Source organism: Magallana gigas, chromosome 3, assembly GCF_963853765.1.
Source record: "Magallana gigas chromosome 3, xbMagGiga1.1, whole genome shotgun sequence".
Lineage (NCBI taxonomy): Eukaryota > Metazoa > Mollusca > Bivalvia > Ostreida > Ostreidae > Magallana > Magallana gigas.
Window position 1 is genome coordinate 11,470,302 of NC_088855.1, and position 12,991 is coordinate 11,483,292.

A 12,991-nucleotide genomic window follows, 5' to 3' on the forward strand; every position below is an offset into this window, starting at 1 on the left:
TGTTTGTTATCGGTATGCAAATGTTAACTTTGTTTATTAATTCAGCAGTTTGAGAGTTTTCGGGGTTTTTATAAACCTTGTATAACGGACACCGTCCGACTTGTGGATTTTCTCTTGGATCACAAAATTGAATAAATCCAATGATTTAAATTATCTACCTTGATATAGCTGTTTTGATTTTCCCGGTTTGTAGTAATTTTTAAAATTTTTCCTTGGGGTCTGATTTTACATAAAATACCGTTGTGTCAATTTTCTACAATTATGAAGGGTGGGATTTAGTAAAATTTAGACAAAATATCAAACTATTGCAAAAAGCCAATTTAACTTAGATTGAAACAACTAATTAAAATTCATAATTTTTTGGAAGCATATTCGAGAAAATCTAGGACAAATATAAATTCAAACTTTTAAGACCCCGTCTTTCAGTACTCTTAGTACTTTGATATGAGGTTGTTGCTCATGTGAGCAATGTGGCCCATGGATTTCTTGTTTTCTTCTGTTTGTTTTTAGAGCTGCTGCATGGACAATAGTTAAGCAAAATCTGCTAGATTGCCTGTGTTGTTGCTGCACGTCCTCCTCGTGTGCAACAAACGGATCAGAGACCAACAGGCTGATTTCGTGTCAGTTCCCCAGTGTTGTGCCACGCGGACACCTGGGGTAAGGTAAAAATTGACATTGCCCCAGGAAAACCGACCAATACTCAATTTATGGCTTTCTTGGGGATCATTTCCCTGGAGGCCTATATGGAGCTAGATACACAGAAAAGGACCCGGGAAAGTGTCACACAGGCAACCAAAAAAGGCCGAGAGAGAGGTCGAGTTCATGCAGTTATTTTTTTTTGAAGAACAAATATTAAATCAGTAATTATAATTTTCATGAAATTATATTTTCTTTTATCTACCTTCTTTTTTTCTTCTTTTTACATCTACAGCTCTTTTTACTACAAAAAAGGTAATTCAAACATCAATTGTTATTTTTTTCGTTCCTCTCCAAATAATTGAGGATATAACACCAACATGCGTTGAGGTACGCTATTTCTAAGAATTCCATTCAGTATTTAATTCTATCATTCATTTAATTTAATCTGCCTATCATTTTGATTATATATTAGTAAGCATACATTTGCAATGGAAACTAAGTAATTATTCTAATAGAAAAGTATCAAATAAAATGAAATACAATCTTCACATTGCATAGATTGAAAAAAGAAATTGAAAAAATACCAAAAATTAATTGATAAATCGCGCCTCACTTTCAAGGAAACTACTAATATAATGCTTTACTATATGTATAAAATTTATCAATCATCTACTGTTGGGAACACTTGCATTCTTCTTTTTTTGCCTTTTTCAGGTGGTTGAGGATAAAAATACAAATGAAAATACAGAGGCAATTGATGTGAGACCAAAACGCGTTGGGATACGTCATTTCAAGGATTACTTTAATTCCGTATTTCATTAAAACCAATCATTTAGATATTATAAAATTATATATATATTTGAAAATGGTATTGCATATTGTTCGGCTCTAGGTAATTATTTTGTCATTTATATTCACCATAAAAATTTTTTCAGAGGATGAAAAGAATCAGAAGGTTTCTGCAACAATTTTTCTGTTGCAGCGGGTAAGTTAACTATTTTTCAGCGACGAATCCTTGTGTATTACAAATACACGTATAAGTAATCAATATTAATAGTGTAATCATTAATTTTTTTTACCTATAATCCCCAATTTATAAGATAAATGTAATATGTATAAATTGTAGTCTTAACTTTTCATCAAGTAGTATTTGAGACCAACAGTTTTTCCTAAAACGCATGAAAGAAAGTAAAGAACACGTTGTAGTTTTCATTTACAATATTCCCAGGCAGTTCTTTCCCAATAAGGAATAACAAACTCTTTCAAGTCAATCTTAGATAGTGATGCTAATCAATAACACATCCTGAGACTATAGAAATAAGGTTTTGACCCCCAAAGTTACCTTTGATTATTAACACACTACTCAGTGTCTGCGGGCCCAGAACGATCGCCCATAAGTACGAATTTCATGTAGCTTAGCTATCAAATCACACGCGTACACGTGTGTTAACACACTTGCTATTACTTTCAACCCCTTCCTTCTCCTTCTATGGTATGGTGGTGTCTGCTCTTAGTTTGCTTAGGAAGAATATCAGCACTGCAGTTTAAAGCCATATTATAAGAGCAAACATCTCTCTTTTGATTAGAAGGTCTCTTTCAGCTCATCATAGAACACTGGACATACTAATAGCTATATGGGCTCATGTTTGGACACTTACATTACATCTTTTCGTGGTCATCTTTGGTCATACAGAATATATCTTCTTATGATTATCCAAACGTAGACAGGATACACTTCCTTGTGTTCATCTTGAAGCACAAAGCGAACTCTTTTTGCCCATCCTAGACGACAGGAGAAACTTTCTTGTGCTTAATTATATCGTGGTACACATTGGTTCATCCTGTTACGCACAGAGAGTAAATCTTGTACTCAATAAAGGATATCCCTTTATGCTCAACCGTTAGCACTTAAGATTTCCTCCTCCTGTTTTTGTGCAAGGGCATATATCGTTACTCTACAACGACACCTGGCTCCGGGGCCATAAAACTTTATTTTGATCTCAGTCTCACTGTTACACAAGGAATATATAGTGAAAAAGTGAGCCTGAGATCAAAAGTGAGCTCGTTTAAGTTTTATGGTCCCGGTGCTTGATCCTACCTCTAAATTTTGTAGAGGTCCGAGTTTGCTCTGCTCCAGTTTTGTATTTTTCCTTTGGACGTTTGATTTAGAAAACTACTCGTTATCGCCACTTATCATCTATATCGTTTGCTTCAAGTTTTTTATTTCTTTTATTCCAGATTTAGCTTTTTGGTTGTTTTCTTTTCATGAACAGATATAGACTAAGTCTCTTTAATAAAACATTCTACATTTGCTGACTGATTTATGAAAACAATTTGAGTAAGTACGGAATGGATAATATGTATAATGCAATACAATAGTATTATTACTGCTATTTCCAGTTTTTGAAATGTATGTCATTGAACAACAAGAGGCCAACTGGCCTTAACGGTCACCTGAGTAGCATATATCCTATACACAAACTTGTCATGGAGTCTCATATATGCATCTAATTAATTAGGTTTCATACTGGAGTAGAAAAATTATAAATTTGTAATGACGACCACATTTAATTCAAAAAGAGCTGTGAAACCTATAATTTTGGTGAAAAACTAAAAGATCGGGTCTACAAAATCATGAGTTCAGTTTTCCTTTCAGGTGTGTGGGAGTAAAGAAGATAATTTTTAACGTTTTATGCATTAACATCTATTCATCCATTTTGCCCCTGCCCCAGAGTCAAAACCCATTCTCCAAGGGACATGAAAATTAAAATTTCAGTAGAGGACCTCCTGGTAAGCATAATAATTAGTCATTTTTTTTTATACAGATGTGTGAGAATAGAGAAGAATATTTTTAAACATTATATGCATTAACACTATATTGCCCCCCCCCCCCCCCCGCCTCATGTCCTGAACCCCTGACCCAGGGACCATGAATTTAATAATTTATGTAAAGGAGATTGTGGATATCATAACCATGTATTCAGTTTTTTTGCCCACATGTGTGGGAGTAGAGAAGAAGATTTTTAAAGATTTAATACATTTTTACTATATGGCCATATTGGCCCCTCCCTAGAGCCTGAACACCTAACAAAGGGGTCATGAATTTAAAAATTTTGGTAGAGGGCCTCATGGACATCATAATCATGCATTTAGTTTTTAACAAATATATATGATAGTAGAGAAGAAGATTTTCTAAGATTTAATACATTTTTACTATTTGGCCATATCGGCCCCACCCTAGAGCCTGAACCCCTGACCCAGGGGTCATGAATTGCACAATATAGGTAGAGGGCTTCATGGACATCATATTCATGCATTTAGTTTTTAAAAAATATATATGGTAGTAGAGAAGAAGAATTTCTAAGATTTAATACATTTTTAGTTTATGGCCATTATGGCCCCACCCTAGAGCCAGAACCCCTGACCCAGGGGCCATAAATTTCACAATTTTTGTAAAGGGCCTCATGGACATCATAAACATGCAACCAGTTTTTTCCTCACATGCGTGGGAGTAGAGAAGAAGATTTTTGAAAATTTGGCTTTTTTTGCATATTTGGCCCCGCCCGGGGCACCCCAGGGGTGGTAGAGCCATAAATTTCACAATTTAGATTCTTCTTACCGTAGAGATGCTTCACACCAAAAATGGTAACGATTGGCCTGGTGGTTTTCAAGAAGAAGTTAAAAATGTAAAATTGTTGACGCACGACGACGGACGAAGACCAATTGCAATAGGCCACCTGAGTGACTCAGGTGACCTAAAAATGTTGTTTGTTGAAAGTAGATGTGGTCCATATCTACCTTTTTATTTTGAAAATATTTTACTAAATGAGAAATGTACAAAAGTGATTTATTATTGTATAAACAAGAACAATATTGTTCCCACTTCAGTTTACAAATGGAATGAAGAATTGTCTCCACATGGACTTGATAATATATGTATACGAGATGTGTTTAAAATTTGTTTTAAAATTACTATGGATTCCTCATTACAATGGTTACAGTACAGAATCCTTCATAGGATTCTTCCTGTATGTTACTACCTTAAAAAAATCAAATTAAAACCGATGACTGTTAAAGATTTTGTGGCACTGAAATAGAAACTATACTGCATATGTTTGTTATGTGTGAAAAAATATTACCTCTGTGGAGAAATTTTAGCTTGCATATATACACAACAACCTCTAATAGAGTCGGTTTTTATGTTACTTATATTATTTTAGGCGAGACTCCATCAAATGTAAATAACAAGGTAATGAAATTTATTATATTATGTTGCAAACAGTATATTTTTTTCATGCTTGTTACAGAGTAGAATTCCAAATTTTTGTGGCCTTCTTAGTCATTTAAGAATGCAACATTATGTCGAAAGGTGTGTAGCAATACACAATTCAAAATTGTTAATTTTTGATAACCAGTGGTCACTCTGGATAAATATTTTTTATCAAAACTAGTAGTGTTATATTTTATATTTATTTTTTTAGTATCAAGAGCAGTAATTGATTAAGTTATTCCATTTACCTGTGTAAATTTTAAAGCATATTACTTTACTGATTTGAATGTGTGTACATGTATAAATGGGTGGTGAAAGGAAAAAAAATCATTGTAAAACCTGTATATATCTTAAAATTGTTTATGAAAATACAATGAATAAATGTTAATTAAAAAAAAAGTACGGAATGGATGATATGAACAAATTCCATTTGTAGTTTTCATCATTTTTTTCTTTTTTAAATTGGGTACCGGGAGGATTTAAGAAACATCCACAAAATCAACGGTATGGAAGGGCCCAGGTGCATGTGTGACATAATTTAATTGACATTGATTTATTTTTGCAGCATTAGTAATTTTAATGGGACCCAATTCAACGGTGACAGATTCCTTTTATTATCCCATTGAATACGTTTACAACGAAACCTTCAACTAGCCATTTGGATTTCGGGGCCAGTGACAAGTAAGCCAGTTCCTTGTTTCACAGGATTTATTAAGCTGGAATTTTACAACCAAAAAAGATACAGTTAAACATGCTGGAAGATCTTTTACAATAAATCCATCGAAAGATAGCAATAGTCATCTAGAAAAAGTTTCTTATTGAATAACATCATGTTCAGTCTGAACATTTATGATGTATATAAGAAATGCCGATGTACCATTGTGTCGCACTTAAATATTCAGATGTGAGCTGGAAAGAAAACCTTTAGAATCATTTTATAATCTTTTTCTGAGTCCAACTATTCAAATTTAAGGACCCCTTAGCTTGACCTTGTGTAAAAAAAAAAGTGAATACAGAAAGGAAAGTCAACGCCAGTGCTAGCCATTGCATAGTTATTTTATTCCACAAGTCCTGGTTAATAATTCAGAATTCACACTTAATAAGGAATGAATGTACCAACAACTGCTTTCAAAACATTCCCAAAAGGACATATTCGTGGCTTAGTTCATGGAGATGTCTACATGCACCTAGTGGAAATTTCATATCTTGATAATTTTTACCGAATTCTCAATTTTAACTTAGATCCTTGAATAATTTAAATCTGTAATGTTACCATAGGAAGTGCCGGGTTCCATTAATTTTGAAACGTTTTGGCGACAAACACTAATGGAAAACAATGTAATACATTTATCAATAATTATTCATGTCCTCCCTTGTTTCCTCAGGTCTTGATCTTTGGATTAGAGTTTATGTCGAGGAGCAATAAAGAAATCAAATACGTAAACCAAACTGCTTCTAGTTATTAATCATTATATATTATTAGAGATAAATGATCACACTCACAGTATATGTAGATCTTGGCTATTGATAAGAGTATGTTTTAAATATATTAACTTCAAACTATGCTTTGTTTTAGTACAATGCATGCAATGATAAATGTTTCTTTCTTCCAGGCATTACATGTACGTTTGTATGTCAAATATTATAACAAAATTAAAGACTTGTGTTTTTATTGATACTGCAGACTTGAATTATTAACAGGAAACCCAACAGTTGACTGTTGAGCTATCCCATGACAACAAAAGACGATTTTATGTATGGAAAAACTTCCACAGACTAAGTTTCGGTGTTGAGTTTAAAGGTGCATGCGTCTTTTGTGTAGACTTTCAGCGTTAGGAAAATACCTTTAACTGATATCGGAAGAAATACGATCATGGATAATCATTGCAGCCAGTTAGCAAGACGGAATTATGACATTGAACAGAGATGTCCAAATAATTTCTACAAAGGATGAGGGCAGAGGGACATGTGTCCTTTGTGGAGACCTTCAGCATGATGAAAAACAGCCCCTTCATTGATATAGAAGAGGCAGCTCACATATCCCTTCAGTACCCAGCTAGCAAACTGGACGCAATCATAGATTTGAACAGAAATGTTTATGTAAGATACATGCTTGTTGTTTTACTAAATTTGCTTCGTTTGATTATATGAAGGTTATATATTTAGTTTGAATTAAGTGGGAAAATTCTTATAATCGGTGTTGAAACCATCAAACTTTCAGGACACCACCATGAACTGATTTTAAACAATGGAAAAGAAGCAATGAATCTTAAAGTCAATGTATAAGATGTCATAATAAACAAGGTGTCATAGTAAATGTTCTCTCAGATTTGAAGGTAGGAAGCCTGTTATAAGATTTTGATGCTGCTTGATTTTCTAATTCGTCATGGGTGTAAGCTTTCACTTTTTTTTTCTCCTTCTCTTAGCTCAATAAAGATGAATTATAATAGAGTTAAGTGACGAAATATTTTGCAGCATACGTGATTTCCGTTGGTCTGTTAAACTTCGAACTGACCCATTGTCATCCAGTGTTCAACGGTGTTTTGTGAGAAGGTACTGAAAAGTTCAAACACCCGTAAAGAACAGACGTGCGTCGCCATTCAGCAGAGTCCATTGGCACATTTTCAGTTTTGGCTAATTACCGGTCAACCAGGAGTATCAGTGCCAAAGCTTACAGTGCACATGTCATCAATAGATGGATGAAAACCATAACGTTATACAACAGCCTGTCACTGTGTAAGTCATAAACAACAAACACAAAGTTTGAACAACCCGAATGAGAAACCCTTCCTACGCATAACGGACATTTACAAATGAATATTATTAATGGTCATTGTTTGAAAGCTGTAGACAAATGTTGTATAAACAGAATAAAACATGTCGTTTTGTCTTTAGTTTATGACAAATTAATTTCATATAACAATATCAAAAAGATTAACGTCAAATTTTTCAGGTGATACTTTAAAAGATTAACGTTTAATTTTTTACTTTATCAAATGTTCTACCGATAAAACGATTTTGACAGAAATGTAATTATATGACATGCAACCACTCGAGGCCGAGGCCTTTTTTGCAATACTGTTTAACACTGGATTTTTGAAAATAATATCAACAAATTGAATGACTGGAATATTATGGTATTGGTTAAAGAATATAAGGGCGGAGCGATCTCTTGTTTTAGGTAAAGAGTATGCAGTGACCTTGAACCAAGTTTCAAGGTCAAATGTGAAGGTCATAACAGAATTATAATAAAAATCCTTGTCCAGAGCATATCTTTTCCCCCCTTTTTTCCAATCTGGCTTATATTTCAATTACACAGTGCTTACGATCAAAGGGTGTGCAGTGACCTTAAATGACGTTTGTAAGTCAAGTGTCAAGGTCGCATTAGAGCATGCAAAATTTTTTTTTTTCAGAGCATATATTCACTCTCCACTTGTCCCTATTTGGCTTCTACTTCACATTAACAGAGTTTTTAAGTTAATACCACTAAATGGTATGCAATGACTTCATAATTTGAACAAAGTCAATGTGAAGGTCATAGTTGATCTCTTTATTATCAGTTTTAGTCCGTAGAGTATTTCCCATTTGCTTAATTTTGCTTAGGTTGAACAAAAGTGCTTTCATGTTTTCATGTAAGGGGTAATGAGATTGAATTAAAAGTTTATTGCCAGCTCGAAAATTTCTAAGTTGTAGGGCAAGATCAAAGAAAAATTCCCTGCAATGCTTTTCATCTTATAGTCCAATCCACACGTTGCAAAAGTTGTTCCCCTTTGCGGGTCAACCCAAAGGTCAAAAGGGAAAAAGCAACTTTTCCCTTCCTTAAGCACCAAATATTTGGGCGTCCTCTGAAGAAATCTCTTGGAATTTGATTTATTCCTTCGATGTGTGGGTTGCCCCAACTTGGGGCAATCAAAGTTCACAGGGAAACGGATTTCTAATGTCAAATGACAAAGTTACAACCCTCTAAACTACAAAGGCTACTGTGAAAAATATATGGGGTTTTCCCCAAATATGGCGGCCAAGGGACATAACTTTTGTAAAGTGTGGATTGGTCTATTGTCCATTATTTAAGCGGGGCCCATTGAAATGGTTACCATCTCAATGTTGTTAAGTTTTTAGTTGTTAGAGCTAGATAAAAATTGTCAAATGGCAGGGAAATATACACGGGTAATAAATACGTGTATATTAATGTGTAAATGGATGCATGTCATAACATCTACACACAAAGTATATTCCTCATCCAATAACAATATAAAACTTAAGTAGGGTGATTTCACCATGCATCAGACGCCCTTGGATTTGTCTCTGTGATCACGCACCTATATCAATAAAACTACGTGCCTGAATATTTTAGTTTTAAAAGGTACAGGTTTTCCCCATACCTATGTTGTGGGAGAAAAAATAGTGAAATTAAATAAAGCAGATTAATGAAGTGTTGAGCTATTTAACCATGGATCGGACAATATTTACCAAGCATCGGACAGCTTTACAGTATAGATTAAGAATTGCGAAAATACAGAGGTTCAGAAAAATAAATTTATTCAATTGCTATTCAGATTTTCTTTAATGTAAATCCTACAGCCAGGAATATTGGACTAGTGATTCTGTTTATAGGCATATTTATCGTGAGGGGTTCTTTATCGTGCCAGCTCCTACAGGAACTTTGGATTAAAAATGCAGTATCCATAAAACTCAGATTTTAAGTTGTCTGAGGAAAATGTTCGTAACAAATATTTTTTAAATTTTTATTTCCCTATATATTCATAGTATATCACAAAAACCTTCAAGATCATTTGACGTGTTCTAAGCAGAACGCGGTTCACATGACACTATGATTGATTCCTTTCACAATATTTGGTTTTTTTTTTCTTTCAACCTTTAAAAATGATGTCCGAAACAATAAGCCAGCTTTTCTAAATTCATATTATTCATTACTGAATGTAATATGACACCGCAGAATCATTCTTAGGCGTGATCGGAAATCTTATGCAACCGGAAGTGTTGAAGACCTACCATAAAGGCCAAAAACGTCATGTAACGACACGTCAACATAACGGCTACGTTAGGGTAACTAACCTTTATAAAAGACACCACACAGCACGCGCAACTGTAGGGAACATATTCAAACACATTACGCAGGTATGATAAGGCAACTCTTAGTGTTAAAATTCCTAAGAACTAGTGTGCGCGGGGGTGAAAGAACGAGCTACACCTACAGTTCATCAAACAAAATTGTTTGTCTACGTCCCATATAATGCTCTCTAATGGTTTCACCCGTGGTGCTATGCCAATAATGGCCGACTTTTAGTAATTTTTTACTAATCTTAATGATACACACAGCGCAACCCCCTACCCCCGGAGAGAGAGAGAGGTCCCTGTGTGTAGGTTTGTAATTTCCCACTTTTAAATTTAATGGTCTGACTATATGCAATATCTACATAATGTTTAACTGTTTATTTTTTCATATTATTCCTTTTTATTTAGTTCAAAATGTCCTTTTGTTTATTTCCTCCCTACTCATATACTTACCTGCCTTCTGTACATTCATGCACAATTAGCTTAAAAATGGATCGATATGACCGTAAAGTATGGCTCTTGTTAGTTATAATATACAGTCGCGTGCCATAAATGAGTTCGCAAAATGGCCGCCGTAACATACTTTTTTTTGTAAGGTAGATTTAAAAAAGAATATAAAGCCTATTTTCTACGATAACCAGAATCAAAAATTCGTCCGGTGATTCTCCGACTTTTTTACTGCTTTCGCCGATGTTATTTTTTGAGTTATCCCCCTTTGGTAAACAATTATCGTCTGCAAACCGACATGGCACCCAACCGGAGAAAAAATTGGGGAAGGCAGAAACAAATCGTCATACAAATGTCAGATGTTGGATTTTTTATTGTTTTAAACTGGAAGGATGATCGGAATATACAGCAAAAACTGTGAGGTAAAGTTTTTAAATACTTAAGACCGGAGTAAGGCTAAAATTGTACCTCGAAGTAAAAGTTGTAGAAAAAGGGCACCGCTAGATGACCGAATGCCGTTTTAGAATCCCAAGAAATAACAGAAAATATGCTTTTAAGAATTGAAAAGCTTGATTTACTGCAAGATCAGAGTCTATGGTGTTGAATAAAACCGTAATCAGACTGCTTCTCACCAGTCGTTGTTCGGCACTTTACAAATCGCCGATAGTTTGTCAAAAAAAGATAACACGAATTCTATGTCCAATTAATTAGATCGTAAAGGAACACAATATCATTACAATTTTGGGCATACATAACGTTCAGACATTAATATCATTAAACCATAGGAAAAATATTGATTACACAACTACAAAGGTCAAAAAATGAAACCCGAATTTTTCGTGACCTAGGAAGAGTTGTTGTTTACATTTCGAGTAGTCTCCCGTTTTATTCAATACAAAGCCTGTACATCGCTAAACCTAGAAAATTCTATGATTATTTCACTCCCAGGGATATAATACACAGTAACATATATGTATGCTAAGTCATTTTTACTTTGTTGTTATAAACAATTGGTCCAAAAAATTCAGGTGATTACGAGACCTATGTAAACGTCGGCCATTTTGCGAACTCATTTATGGCCAACTACTGTACATGTATTTCTATAATCTCTATAAAAATTTTTTTAAAAACATACCATATGTCAATGAGGCAGGTATCGCAGTCTATACACTCATTACAGATGTTTGATCCACCTCTAAATTTATCGCGGGAAATATAGCGCGAGAGCACCGTGACGTCATCAATGACTTTGTTCGTCTTTGTTCACGTATCTCGACTCAATACGGAGGTATGGCAGCATGTAACAAATCTCTTGAGTCTCGCCAAACAATATGCGGTACACAAAACGTGTCTTCAAACCTTATGACACCCTTAATTACCAGTTAAAAGTCGGCCATTATTGGCATAGCACCACGGGTGAAAACATTAGAGAAGCATTATGGGACGTAGCCAAATCATTTTGTTTGATGAACTGTAGGTTATGTTCGTTCTTTTTCCCGCGCACACTGGTTCTTAGAGCTCGCTTCGCTCGCCGGCTGGGCTCGCTATAGTTATCATTGATGACGTCACATACATGTTTAATAGAGAAGATCATATACGTATCCCCTGTCCCGAGATTTTGCTTCCACCACTTTCCGCTTGATATTTCGATAATAATAAATTATACCTTTGTGCCCAAACTACGTTCATCCTTAAAAATGAAATGAAAAAATATGAAAAGATTATCTGTTTTGAAACGCCCCCTCTACCGCTTCAGGTTTCAATACACATTACAAAATAGAAAGTCTACTGAAATTTTGAATTGTATCGGCCTTTAATAAGCCCGGATGATAACGTTGAAAAATTGCGCGAGGTGTCCCGAGTACTTCCGAATGTAGAAAAGATGTTAGTCTGGTACCCTTCCCACAATTCCGTTCGCGCACTCTCTACATTGAGGTCAGGCACCGGTTAATTTGAACACATGTAATTGCGCAATTCAAAATGGCGGACAAAGTAAGTGTGCGACTCGCATAAAGAACGTGTCTCTTCTCTCTAGTGAAATGGTTTTAGTATTATTTATTTGCCTTATTGTTTTCCTATGTTGATTTTATTATGTTTCCTTTTATTATTTTGCCGTGTCACGCATCTAGAATCGCCGAAACACCTAGAATTCATAATGTAAACAAATTGAGTGTACCAACGGTGGTAAACTTTGGCAGTTATTATTCTTTAACCCAGAGACCGACATCTAAATTGTGGTACAGCATCAGTTACAAGAGGGATCAAACTTTTCGTTGACGCATGGGTCATTTATTGTCGCGTTGTTTTTAATCCATTAATTTGCTCTGATTGTAGGTAATCATTCCTTTACAGTATGCATCGCTTTTTTCTATATAAAAATACATTTTAATCCCTTAAAAATATGAATGTAAATGTAAAAACGTAGTGTCACTCAATTCTTTGAATCTGTTTTACTCAGGAGACTTGTGGGTTCGAATCCCACACTGCTTAAATATAATTTAAAGCAGTTATAATGGTTTAGTCTCCTTTTCTTCCCTCAGCTCTCACATCAGACAATAT